Genomic DNA, 13,690 nt, shown 5'->3' with positions numbered 1-13,690 from the left:
AGCAACCCAGGATGAGCCTCAGCAAGTTGCAGGGTCTGCTTCTGCCTGGGCTCCTGCCCTGGCTCTCGGTTACCTGTGGGTCCCTGAGCTCCTGCAGCAGCCATGGGAAAGGTGCAGCACTGCTGCCTCTGCACCGAGCAGAGATGGGTATGGATGTCAGACCTCCGGCCAGATCTTTGCCCGCCTTGTGCAGCGTTAGCTGGGGTTTTCCATTCCCCAGGTTATCCCATACACTCTGGATAATGGAGAGCTGATTGCACTTTAAAGAGCCAAACATACAGTGCCTGAATTATTTATCTTTGAACATGCAGAAACAGGCCAAATTCCCAAGCGATGTGAAACAGCCCTTATAAGAAATGCAAAGGGGGCTGCAAAAGCTGTGCTGGTAGACACACAAGAGCTGCATGGTTCAACCCTCACACATGCCCATGTCACGTCTGCCAAGATTCTTCCTGCCCAGGTGATTTATACCCTGGAGGGTGTGGACTGCTCAGGTGTGCGTGCTGGTCCAGAGACTCACCCCTGTAACCACTCTGAGTCTATAAACCAACCGCTGTGATAGCATGTCCCTGAAAAAGGCCCAAATAAACGTGTTAATGCAAATCAAAGGGGTCTGCTGTGTTCCCACAGCTTTTCTGCCCAGCTCCCTCAGCTCTCCGGTGAGTTACACCTCCTCAGCAATCGTTAACCCAGCCGTGCCCAGCCTGATAGCACATGGCCCTATATTGGACCAATAAAGATAACGCTGTGATAGCTGTGTTTATGCCCTAGATAAAATAATACCCATGCATCTGCTCTCCTACTTTTTCTTCCTTTTACGCCAGGTCAGCTCGTTGCAATAGCTGGAGGGAAAGATCAAGCTCCTGCCATTGCTCTCTGCCACCTCAGCCGCGGACGTGGCTCCTTTCAGGAGTTTCTCCCTTCAGTTTGTTGCACGGATGTACCCGAGAGCTTCCCCCTGAGCACCCCGGGGGTGCAGGGAGCCCGGGATACCCCGGGGCGGGGGGGGGAGGGAACGGGATGAGGGCGGGGACAGCCCGAGCCCTGCCTGGGGGCTGTGAGGCCTCAGGTGCACACACCGGAACGGGAAATTGGGCATTTTTCATAAGATGCACCTGCCCCTACCCCTGCTCTCTCCTTACCCCGTTTCTTTTCGCTCCCCCATCCCTCTCCCCTTACTGCCCCCTCCCCTTTTCTCCCCCCCCCCCGCAACATGGGATCCTCTCCCCCTCCCCTGCTCCCACCTATCCCCCTTGCCCCGTCCCTCTCCCCCCTCCATCCTCCCCCCGCGCCGCCCGCGTTACCCCCGCTTTCACTTTGGCCTTAGTTTCCCCGCCATTGGCCGGGTCGCCACCCGTAACCGCCGCCGATTGGAGGAAGCACCCGTCCGTTAAGGCAGCGCTCCCGCCCCGCCCCGCCGCGGGCCTGAGGAGCGCAGGGGTGGCGGCCAGAGGGCAGCGGCGGCGCCCGGCGGCAGGTACCGGGGCGGGGGGCGGGCACCGCGGGGTGGGGGCTTCCCGGGCGAGCCCCCCCTCCCCACACGGCAGGTCCTGCCGGGCGGTGCCGCACGTGTCTGCGGGAGCGGCCCGGGTATCCCCGAGGAAGCGGAGATGGGAGCGGATCATCCGCCGTTCGCCGCGGGGGGATGAAAAGCGCCGAGATGGGGCTGGCGGCGGCCCGGGGGAGGGGGGTGGGTGTGGGGGGTGGTTCGGGGCCCGGGGGAAGCGGTAGGGTGCCGGGCGGCAGGCAGTGCTCCAGCCCCGGGCGTGCGGGCTTTTGTGTGGGATCGGTGGTTTGGTGGCAGGAGCTCACGGCCGTGGTCCGGGGAAAGCCCGTCTTGTTTTAAAGGGTGGAAACGGGCACCAAAATAGCCAAACTCACTGAGTTTTTTCCATTTGCAAGCGATCTCCGGTGACGCTTCAAAACCGGTATTACTGTCTTGTAACTGAAATTCGTTAGAGCTGATTCACTGGGTCGGTTTTTTCCTTTCATCAAAACCTTGCCTTTCTACGGGAAATTAGAAAGCTGGGGAGAAAAAGGGGGGGGGGGAATAAGAAAAGTTAGTAAGGTGGCATGGCAAAATGATCCTTAGAACAAATAAAAAGTATGTTAATGATAAAATGACCCTTGCTTCAAGAGCGTAGTAAGTGAAGTTAGAGAAGGAACTGACAGGCAGCGTGCTGAGCCCAAATCAGAGCACTGTCATCGCCTTACCTGTATTACTTCTACCAACCTATTTGTTCAGATGATACAAATCAAAAGCATTGTTATAATAAAAATGCGTTTTTCAGTTCTGAGAGCTCAAAAGGCACAAGTGTGCATTAACCACGTGAGTTTGTTGCATTAACATTTTATTACCATTTTATAGGCTGTTTGGTTTTACCAGGCAACATACTACAAATGTGAAGTTATCCCAGTCTGGCACCTCCTTTTTTTTTTATTTTTGAGGGAGTTTTTTTAATTTCTGGGCTCCTACTTTCTATTGTGCCATTTGTTTGTAAAAACACATGTTAAAACAGCTTTTGAGGGGGAACAAACACAAAGGAGATCTTTAGAGACATATGCCTTGAGCTGTTGTAAATGTGAGAAAAAGAATGAAATGGCGGGAAGAGAGGGTTAGTCAAATAATGAAAAGAAAAAAAAAAAGTATCTATTTATATGCAAAGAGGTCTAGCCTGCAGACTACCAAAAACGATCAGAAACTGAAGCAGCAGCCCTCTGCGCCGCAGAGGGACCATCCACAGCCACCTGCCCCGCCACAACACGGCTGAAACCACGTTGGCATCTAGCGTGCAATGAGCGTGCCCAGGCGTGACAGCTTTGCCAGAAGCCCTGTGAAATAGCCACTCCACTGATACTGCCTTCATTTGCCCCGCACGTGGTGCGAACTCACAAAGTGACAGTGACAAAAACATTAAGCTTAATCTTGGGATGACAAATAAGACGGGAAGCAGCAAGGGTTAGATGTTCTTGATCAACGAAACCAGGAAATACCTGAGCAAGTACTTACTAGAAATCTTTACAGAGATTGGAGATTTACAGGCGAGGGGGGAAGATGGGATCAGCCACTAACAAAATAAATATCCACTGGCTCAGGGAAATCAGCATCCAGCTGCTCAGAGCCTCATGATTTCCGACTGCAAACTTCTCAAGGCAGCTTTAGTCTTTTTTTTGTGTGTGTCTTTACAGCATGGAGCATGTTGGGGAGGATCCTGCTCTTCAGTTTGGGGCTTTACAACCTGCGGTAGCACAAAAAGTGAATCATGGTTTTGCTTTGCGCTGCTTGCTTTGCTCAGTCCACCCCAAAAAAGCATCACTGAGCAGTTGGTTTGCTTTTCTTTATCTTAATTGAGCGTACCAAACCCAGAAACCTGCGTTTACCTACAGGGTTAGTCGCAACCCCCAGGTGAAGGTGCTTGTATGCCAGATTGCCAAATATTCTGCTTTACCATTTGAGTTTCTTGTTTTTCTCACCTAGTTCCTTGAGCTGCTGCCCACACATTGATTATTCAGATCCTGGGACGTTTTCATCTTCCAGAATCCCATTAATGCAACGGTGAACGGCAGAAATGCTTTGCAACGCTCTGCAAACTGCAGAGCTGACTGCTTGTTGCTGGTGAGTTAGCGACATGTTGAGTATGATTTCAGGGGAAAAGTTCCCCCTTTGGATTTTGTGCTTAATAAACCAAGGTTGCTGAGTTAAAGCAATGTGCAGGACTTGTTAACCGTGCACAGGGTGTTTTGGATGTGGGCTGCCCTGAAATGCATTGGCATTGTGGTCTTGATTTTGATGCCCACCTTGAAGGGTATTGTACTTCCCTAGTACATTTAAAAAAATGCATTATCTTGGCCCAGCGAGGGACTGATCCTTGTGCAGAGGAGCAGAATTTGGCAGCAGCAATAGCCCAGACCACACCACCGGCAGGATCAAGGGCTTTGCCCGCAGGGTCGGTGGCAGCACGGCTCTCCCTGCGCCTGTGTTTCGGCAGGTTTCCCAGCTGCCCCAGCCCTCTCTAGCTGTGGGATCTCTAGATGTAAGAGCTGCTCCCATCATGGAACCACTCTTCCTTTTCAAAACTGATTTATTGCTAGACGTCCCCATGATATAATTAGTTTTGTTCTATCTTGGCCTTGAGCGACCTCCTGGCGTACAAGCGGTGATGCTGAACTGGGGGATTTGAGAACAAAGAGTTTCTGCAAACACTTTCTGGGAAAATATTCTGAGAGAGGTCAAGGACTTCATCTGGTTTATGAATCCCAGACAAATGCATCCATCCTACTTCGTTAGCTGTGATGAGTGATTGTAGATGAGTACTGAGAGAGGGCCACTAACTTTAATAGATTTTTGCATCAAGACCTCTCGTTAGTACGGCGGACAGCATGAGATGAGGCAGTGAAGTGTTTAATATTAAACAGAGTAACATTAAATCTCTCTTCAGGCAGAAGTACCTCTAAATCTGGGATACTACTATGTTGCTGCTGTCAAAAACAATGTCATTCCACTTCTAAATTGTAGATGAGTTTTATGAGGAATGGGAATATGTTAACGGTGGGAAATACTCTGTTTATTCTTGTTTGCCTCAGTCAGCAAAGTACTGAGCCTTTCCAGCAGTTTTTGAAATTCCTGGAGCGGCAAAGACACTAGTCCCATTTCTTGTCTTGCACTATTCCACTGACATGTATAGTTACACTAAAACTGAATTTGATTGCTGTTGTTAATGGGTAAATGATATTGGTGTATGGCATCAATAATCTGCAGTCATTTGAATTCTTAGAGCTTGGCTTGGTTGCTTCAGGAAAGAAAATGAAATGCTGACAAGCTTTGTTTAACCGTTGTCCAGTGGTTTGAAGGAGTTAGGGAGTCGTTTTCATATTGAGAAAGCAAGGCCAAACACTTCTTTTCCCAAAAAATACTTTGGCTTTGCAGTGTTCTGGCTGAAAAAAATCCAAGAAAAAGTACTTTTTGGCATTTTTATAGCTATGGTTTCATATTTGGGAATTCAAGTGCTTTGGGTATGCTATGAGATAGGACTTTATTTTTCTAGATGGCATTAAGAGATAACAAAATACGTTTAGATTTTAGAGTTCTGTGGTACCAACCCATGACACAGACATAAAAAGTTCCCAAAACATCTGAAGGACACAGGCTTTGCTGGATTTTCTTTTCCCTCATAGCCTCTCCTTGGAAAACTGGATCAATCTTTTTAGCTTAACAAACTCCAAATAAATCAGATTTGAAAATTTAATTCAAGATTTCTTTTGCTTTAGAAGCCCCATGGAAAACAGAAGCTCAGCTCTTGTCCCAGCTGCACGGCTGCCCTACCTTGCCTTAGCTGGAAGGGCTTGCTAACGCCGTCCCTCTGTGATCGACCTGATCCTGCACCGCTCCAGCATAATTGAGGACAGGGCAGATGCTAATGGAGCCTTGTGTTAGCGTAAGAATTCCCCTCAAGAAAGGGATTTCCTCACAGTGCTTTCAAAGCAGCTTTACGGTCATCTTTGTATTGCTGGAGTGGATTCAGCTCCCGGGGGATTTAGACCCTTTGAGCCAGCTGTAGGTCTCCGTTACAACAGAATCAGCCTTTTCTGGAGTCCCCCTCTAGCCCTGATCAGCCTGTGATCCCTTTAGTGTTGTGTATATTCTTCTTTGGTGGAAAACCTTGAAAAGAATATTTTAAGATGCTGAAGAAACTGGATTAAAAGGAGTGAACAGGTATCCAGCCTGTGGTACACTGATTATCTCTCTCCAATATTCTTGTTTTAAAATAATTTGAAACCTAAAATATTCCATTTTTTTTCAAGAGGCATTAAAAAAAAAAAAAACCCTTCCTTGCTTACCACCACAAACCAGCCAATTTTTATTCCCTTGAATTGCACTTTACTTTCTGTGGAACCCCGCTTGCATGCCTTATGTGAGCAAACACTGCTAATGGGTAAGCAGTGATGGCAGGATCGGGCCCATCATTTCTTAGGGAACAGTCATCATAATCAGTCCTTGGTGACCTGATTCAAGCTGATAACCAAGAACAAGGTTATCCCGCTGTGTCCGTTTCTTGTAGCACCTTGGCGGGGGCTGTAGGATGCGAGCAGAAATGAAAAATGTAGGATCCTGAGTCAGAAATGAAAACCCCGCTACGCTGCTGCGTGGAAGCAGGAATCCCTTGAAGGCAATTTTCAGATTTCCAAGTAAGTCTATTCTCCAACAGCCGCTGTCTGAGGCTGCGATTCCTCATGTGTGAGGAAAGGGAGGGCACAAAGTAGAAGCTGTCTCCACGTTGGGCATGAACAGCAAACCCCTCTGAATTCCAGCAGATGTTTTGGGTTGACAATGGGAACGTTATATGTCTGTTTATTCCTTTGTCTCAGGAAGAAACACCATTTGGCAGCAATTTGCTCCCTGGCAGTAAGAATGAATTACTGACCTGATTGAGCGTTGTCAGATAAGACATGCCAGCCTGCAAGAGGGGCAGCTTGCAAACCGTGTGGTGCGTGCAGAGTGTGCACTCGCCTGTGTACGCACCTTTCTCTATACATTAGTATGTATATTGATGATGTGTGCGTGTGCGATTGCTGTTTCATACTGAGTTGAGTTTCTTAGGCCTGTTAATGCAGAACAGTATTGCTCAGCATTTTTCCAGCAGCATCTCTCAAAGGAATCGGCGGATTTTCACCTCTTCTGATCAGTGGGGATTTTTATGTATTTACATGCAGCTGGCCATGGAAGCAGCAGGCAGCTGAGGACGGCACAGCCAGGCTATACCTGCCCGTTTGCAACCTGTTGTGCTTTGTGGCCATCCTTGAGGTTTTCAGTGCTTTCTACCTTAGACCTTTGCTGTAGCCGCTGTAGGAACTTGCAGCACGAGGACTCATCGTTGAAACGGATCTGAGCTTTCTAAGGGAAGTGTCGTTTCAGGTTGGCTGCTTCTGCCCGCGCTTGGTGGCAATGCTCAGCAGCCCTGCAGGCTACCAGCATGCTGATCTCATGCTCTGTCCCATTCCCCTTTGGGTGTGGGTTCCCACCCTTCATCTGGTAGCTGTAATTTGTGGTTATGGTTCTGGTTGGGGATTTTGAGTCAGAAAATGAAGAGAAGTCATCCCTTGGAAAGTGGTCATCGTTTCCTCTTGATTACACAACAGGGATGTGCCCTCTTCAAAGAAATCCCAAAATATACCACAGTGTGTCAAGATCTAGGGTGTTACATGATCAAATGCAAATTAACTACAAGCTGACATTGTGTTTATTCTAAGTGGATGAAATATGATGAAGTATGATGCCTTGGTGTAGATCATCTTTGGAAGGTGGATGGGGAGGGCTTGGTGTTCAGAAACTTAGGGGCTGCAGACACCAAGTCAGAGGTCCTACAGCTATGTGAGCCTGTGCACTGATGTTGTCCAAACTCCCTTGGGCCACAAGAGATTTGTGCTGAAAGGGCTAATTTTGCACCCTTTGGCTTTGTGCTAGATCAAATACTGTTTTTGTTGTGGTAGCCAACATGAGGTCAGAATAAGCTCAGCGTAATATGTGTGGCTAATCCAACAAATATGATTATGTGTCCGTACCTGCTCCAGATCCTATCTGTATCTGTGGTAATGGGTGATATAGTTACACATAAAATAGTGATTGTGGAGGCATGGCTGGAAGGCTTTAGATAACCTGGATGTGATGATCTTGCAGTGGGCAACAGAGAGACAATAGGAATATGTAACTCAAATTTGATACTTTAAATGAGCAATTGAGAGAGATAAATCCCATTCTTAATGCAGAATTACTTCCTAGGGAGTCACCTGAGACATAGAAATTGGGGTTATTTAACTTTGTATTTTGCATGCCATAGTGACTTCCTAGGTGCTAATCTGAGGTTAACAAAAAAATGAACAGCTGGAGTTCTACTGTATTTTGCAAAATGGCCCATTTCAAGCAGTGAGTTCATTTAAGTGCTGTCTGGGAGGCTGTGCTGTTCCTGTGCTTGGCAGGAATCTCAAGGCTAATACCTAAGAGGATTAGAGAGCATCACTGAATGTTAAACAAGATCCAGGCTAAGCGGTGTGCACCAGTGAGCTTGTGCTCCGGGGGCTGTTTGAGGAAGCTATTACTTGCTCATCTGGAAAAAAAAGTGGGCTTGTGTGGGAAATACTCTTCCCTCAGCTGAATCTTTCCTGTAGTTTTTCTCTTGTGCTCCCACTTGACGCAGTGTTTGCACCCTCTGCCCGTCATATGGACTCATGAGCTCTTGTGCTTACTGAGGATGGTTCAGGGATGCTGATGATCAGCAAGTTTCTTTTTCCATGGTGCATTTAGCTCTTCTAACGTGCTCTCTTCAGCTCTGCATTCTCTGGTTTAAGAGAGGAATGGGTGGGCATCCAGCTCACCAACATAGGCTTGAGCTGGAGAACCTGTCATAGAAGGCTCAAGCTAAAGACTGTTGTTGACTGGTAGAGCAATATGACCTCTTGGTATATGATTTTCCTCAGAAAGTCCCTTACTATGGAGGTTAGGGGTTGGAAGGTAATCTTGTCTCAGGAAAAAGTGACGTACTAGGTAATTTGGATGTTGACCTCCAACCCCCTTTGTCCACAGCGTGTAAAAGAGACATGGAGGCCATGTCCCATGCCAGATGTTCTCTGCAGCACTGCGTAATGCCCCAAGATTTCACATAGACTTTTTCCCATGCTGCAGCAGAGATCAGGGATTTAAGATTTGTATTTCATATCAAAATTTTGATCTATTTGATCCATATGAAAGGAAAAAGGCATCAAGACCCTGTGAAGGAATGGTTCTTCAACAGCGAGGGTTCATGTGAAACCTGCTTCTGGCAGCTCCTCGCTTGCAGTCTGCAGTAGCATGGTGGGTGTTTCAAGGGAAAAATCAGTTGTGGAAATGTGCAAATTTCTCTAGGTTTTTTGAATCGGTGACTGTAGAAAGGAGGGTCATGGTCTGCATTAGAATATAAATAGTTCTGGCTCCAAGCACGATTGCGTTTCTGCATTTACTCTTAATCGATCAAGCCAAAAATAGATTCCCAATACCCTGCAAGAGGAGTGTGGCCTGGTGTAATACACGAATTGATCATTCAGTGGAGGGGTGGGGGGAAAAAAAAAGCCAGATGAAGGAGATATCTCAATGAAAAGGATGTTATCTGGCAGCGATGCAAGAGAAAACCTGTGGACAGCCTTTTGGAGGCTTTGCTACTCCAGCAATGACTGTCGCCCTCTGCTTATGAGGAGGATGCAGTAATTCTGTATAATATTAACACACCACGTACAACAGAAGGGCCTCATATTATGTGCCAAATCCTTCTTACTGTGGTGTGGCTTCCACAAAGTTTCATGGTATTGTTTCCTCTGTTTGACCTTTTTGGTTCTTATCTTCATACTAATCAAACCAAGAGGAGTAGGTTCCCGTAAGCCATGGTAGATGTTAGCGTTATTCTATTATACTTATCCTGTACTCGGTATCCTTGGATTGTGTAACAGGATATTGCATTTTTTGCATTTCTATTGCTTCTATCTTTAGATAGTAAATACTTGTCTCACATTCTTCATTTGAGTTTTGCTCATTTTGTTTCGTTTCTTGCATTACAGAGGATTTGCCTGAATCTGCATCTTTTGCATGGAAACAAAGAAGGGATATCTATAGGACCTAACTGTAATCATTGAGAAAAGCTGACCAAAGGCTCATGCAGAAACATTACCCTGAATATTAAACATCTTTAAATGGATTGTAAGAATCCAAATGATGGAAAATAACACCATGCTGTGGGCAGGGCTAGATATTGGGAAAATGCTGGTGGTGTATCCGTGTTGGAAGAGCCACGGAGACACCCGGCTCCATGGGCTGGCACGGTGGCTGGAGAGCTCGGTATAGTGCCAGCATGAAAACCTTTTCGTCATTGATTAAACTTACGGGTAGGAAAAAGATATTAAAGCAAGAGTGACATTAGGGAGAGGGAGTTAGGTATTATAACATAAAAGAACCTTTTGTCTGGCTAATCTTTGCTATGGCAGAGCATAGTGGCCCAGTTAAATCTGCTTTGTGCATTGGCACTGCAAGCTTTTAAAGATGGTCTAAAGCAGCTGCAGCCAATTGTATTTCCACAGATAAGCTGGAACAAATAAGTAGGCTCAGAAAATCTGGCTAGATTTATCTTCAAAGCATTTTCAAGCAGCTAATTGAAAATTATCCAAGCCCACTTTCCTGGTTTCTTGCATATTATTGTATTAATTTGCCAGCGAATGGGAAGTGCTTGGAAAACATACAAAGGATTTGTGAGTGCTAAGCTTTACTCTTTGGAATTTAATTATAAACGTGTCCTCGCTCATGTGATAATTTAAAGCCAGTTTCTGCTGCTCTCTTCCGTACTTCAGCATCCAGTGGGACTAATCATGCAAAAACACATCTCCAACGTGAGGGGTGGGCCAGGGCATTCTTCACCCTCCACTTCTAGATGCCTCCTCCCCTGCACTTCAGCTGTCCCTGCAGCACCGGCGGTGAGCACAGCGTTGGATATATGGTCAGCTGGCTGCTCTTTAGGTGTATTTCTCCTTCCTGAAACATTTCTGTGTGTGCAGGATGATGCTGTTCCTGTAAGAATTGCTTACAAAAGGCTCCAGGCTGGTCCTTGTGCTGCTCCCAGCAGGGGCAGCATCCTCTGTATTGCTGAACCAAAGGGATGCTTTTTAAAAGCGTGCTAAAAAATCCAAGGTTCACTGCTCAGCGCCCTAAGGACAAGCCCCATTCACAGGACCAGGACATGGATTTATCTCACTTCTGGGAGGCTTTTCCATTCCTAAACCAGCGAGTGGATTACACTTGATCCATATGGTGTTTATCAGCCACAACAGAAGTAATACTGACAATCCTCTGAAGCTAAAGTATCTGAGAAAAAATTCAGTGTATGTTACCAAGAGAAATTAAATGTACAAGCCCAAATGAATTTGTTCCTTTCTGGAGTAACATGAGCTTGGTACTTGGACGTGGACTTTCCCAAAGTCAAATATCTGTTTAGTAAGGTCAGGCTCACTTGCATGTTGGGGAGAATAACTGAGACCACCCAGCGCAGCCACCGAGCATCACCTGGGGCTGCTCCTCCCTGGTTTATGGTACATTTTCTGAGCGTTTTTTAATCGCCCATTCGTGTTCCTCAGCAAATATCTCCATGTATGCTATAGAATTGAAAAAATGATTAAGTCTGCTGATAAACCGTAAACTGGGCTCAGCTATGGAAAGCAGAAGTTATGAATAGATGTTATTTGCCACAATAATACCTTATAAAAGTCAAAAACCATAGAGTGAAAGGGAAGATTAACTATTATTGGGCATACTTCAGCAAATGGGATTATTTTGCATGTCAGTTATGAGTTAATTTGTAGCATTAATCACGGTCCTCAGCAGAGACACAAAATGTTTTTAATTGGTCCTGTGACTTTTAAAATGATCACCTGAGAAAAAGCTTGTAAGTTTTACTATTGATTTTGTAAGTTTTACTATTGATTTAATGCTAAACATTGGGGGGGGAGTCTTACAAATTTACAAAATACAAATGGCATGATTTCATTGCCTTGCTACTTTTGTTGTGTTGACTTGGCAATGTTGGCAGTCTGGAACCAGCTGTACAGCTGAAAAAAATTGAGTTAAAATCTTGCAGCAAAATGAGTAAATCTATAGCTGGGAGATAATAGCATTGGGACTGATTCAACGTAAGCAAGAAATCACCAGCTGAGTCATTAAAAGCAGAGATGAATGGGAAGCAATAAATGAATGGCTCAGATGAATAAGAATGATTAGGAAGCGCATGAAGTTGGTTGTGGTGTTTTTCCCCCCTAAAGGTTATATGTTGTCCTCTAAAGTGGCATATGGCCCCTATGAAAGCTAATATTCCCGGTGAATGTGTCACTGCCAGTTTAGAAACACTTAGAGAGAAAAAACAGCTTGGTGAACAGCACGGAGCGGGAACGGGCTTCCTGCCCAGACCACCTGGGTACAAGTGGTTAGTCCAGGACCATCAGGAGATGGCCAGGATGGGGCTTTGGGGGCAGAGAAGGCTTCTGGGGCAGGGGGGAACATCTGCTGCTTGCAGGAAGGACTGGTAGTTTTCTTGGAACCGTTTCACTCTGTGTTTACTGCTAAGTAGGACTAAGGGTAACCAAAGTCAAAGGGGAGGATGATGTGGGTACCTGGGTCCAGTGACCCAGCTTCCTGCTACTTCAAGGGAAATAAAACCCGAATGAAAAGCTGTAATCTCTTCCCTGACTCATGAAATACTGAACTATCAGTATCTATTAGTGATACATCAAACGAGAGATCCCAGTGCTGGTGAAGAGGCAGCAGGAGCATTTCCTCCAGGGCGAAGGTGTGCCCGTCGGGGAGCTCTTGGCTCCTGGTCGCATCAGCTAACAGACATGGGCTTTTTTTATCTACTGAAAGCAGTGCTAGCAAAATCAGTCCCCAGCCAAGCAACCTTCTTTACAAGTGCAGTCAAATATAACATAAGTCTTATGTTTGATCTGGGAAGTGTGCAGCTGAAGTCAGCTGGCTGCTGTGCAGGAGGCACGTTTGATTTACACTGGCATAGCGTGACCAGTTCCACCCCTTAGAGCCTGATCCAGTACCTAATAATTACTTCTGACTTTAATAAAGTTAGAGTGCTAAAGCACTATTATTTATTGTTTCCAATATTGCATCCAAAGATGAGAAAACAGATTTACAGCTGTAAGAGTCATAAGACAATTGGAGGGATGAAAAAGTGAAAAAATATAGTCTTGCATCCAAGGTATTATCTTTTTCTGCCAACGCATTACAACAGTCTGTCTCTGCAGCAAAATTCCAATGCCTGCAGTTAGTTTTTGCATTTACATGTTACACATCAAAGTTATCCTGCGCTGTACTTGGCCAGCTAAAGTAGAAGTTACCCCAAGGAGTCTAGCGTGGATGCAAAAAGCAGTGCCCTCCTGGCTGCCAAGCTCACCCTGCCCTGCACGATCATCACATTCCTACTGAAGCCTGGACAGTCTGCTCCCCAGACAGGGTAATTAAGATAGAATTATTTGCCAGCGAAAGGTGGATCTCATTTGTTTAACTTACTTAGAGTTGTTGCTACCTATTGTAGCACTACTGACCTGGATGTTTAAAGTTTGCTGGCACTAAGTGGCCTATCTGGGGTGGGAGCAGGACCTTGATGATGCTCTAAGCATCATGTTCTGCCAAATCCTCCTGCCCCGGTGCCTGCAAGAACTGCCGGTACAGGGCAGCACATTGGTACTCTTACACGCCGTTATCTACCAAGCAAATGTCAGTAAGTTTTTCCAGCAACAGGCAGATGAGATAATTTATTCACCAAAGGCAGCAATATTGCCAGGTTACAGTGATCTGAACAAGGTTCGTTTTATTGGGAAAACAGGTGCCTGTTTTCCCGTTCCCTGATGATGAGACTGATTGCTATCTCAAGAGGAACATTTTTATAGGAACCTCTCAAACAAATATTGGCAAAAAATGTGGGAAACACAGGATGCTTTGAAGATGCTCTCTAACAAAACAGTTCTTGCCTAGCATTTGTCATGTATTTAAGACCAGCATTCAAGGGACAACCTTATTGCGTTCATATTTATAGCTCAGTCAAGGCATTTAAGAAAAAATACTCTTGGTTGCCAGCATGATCAGGTGCTGAGATGCACAGGAACAGGTTGAAAGAAG

The 13,690-nt window shown here is 45.9% G+C and overlaps 1 protein-coding gene across 1 annotated transcript in view; it reads left to right on the top strand.

Moving 5' to 3' along the window:
* The first annotated feature begins 1,414 nt into the window (after nucleotides 1–1,414).
* SLCO4A1 (solute carrier organic anion transporter family member 4A1) overlaps nucleotides 1,415–13,690 on the top strand; it is a 28,210-nt gene continuing 15,934 nt past the window's right edge. Inside the window, exon 1 of the mRNA XM_075768699.1 lies at nucleotides 1,415–1,477. The gene's annotated coding sequence lies outside the window, so the exon portion shown is untranslated. The remainder of the gene's footprint in view (nucleotides 1,478–13,690) is intronic.

Source organism: Balearica regulorum, chromosome 16, assembly GCF_011004875.1.
Source record: "Balearica regulorum gibbericeps isolate bBalReg1 chromosome 16, bBalReg1.pri, whole genome shotgun sequence".
Taxonomy (NCBI): Eukaryota; Metazoa; Chordata; class Aves; order Gruiformes; family Gruidae; genus Balearica; species Balearica regulorum.
This window is presented reverse-complemented; position numbering and strand designations above follow the sequence as displayed.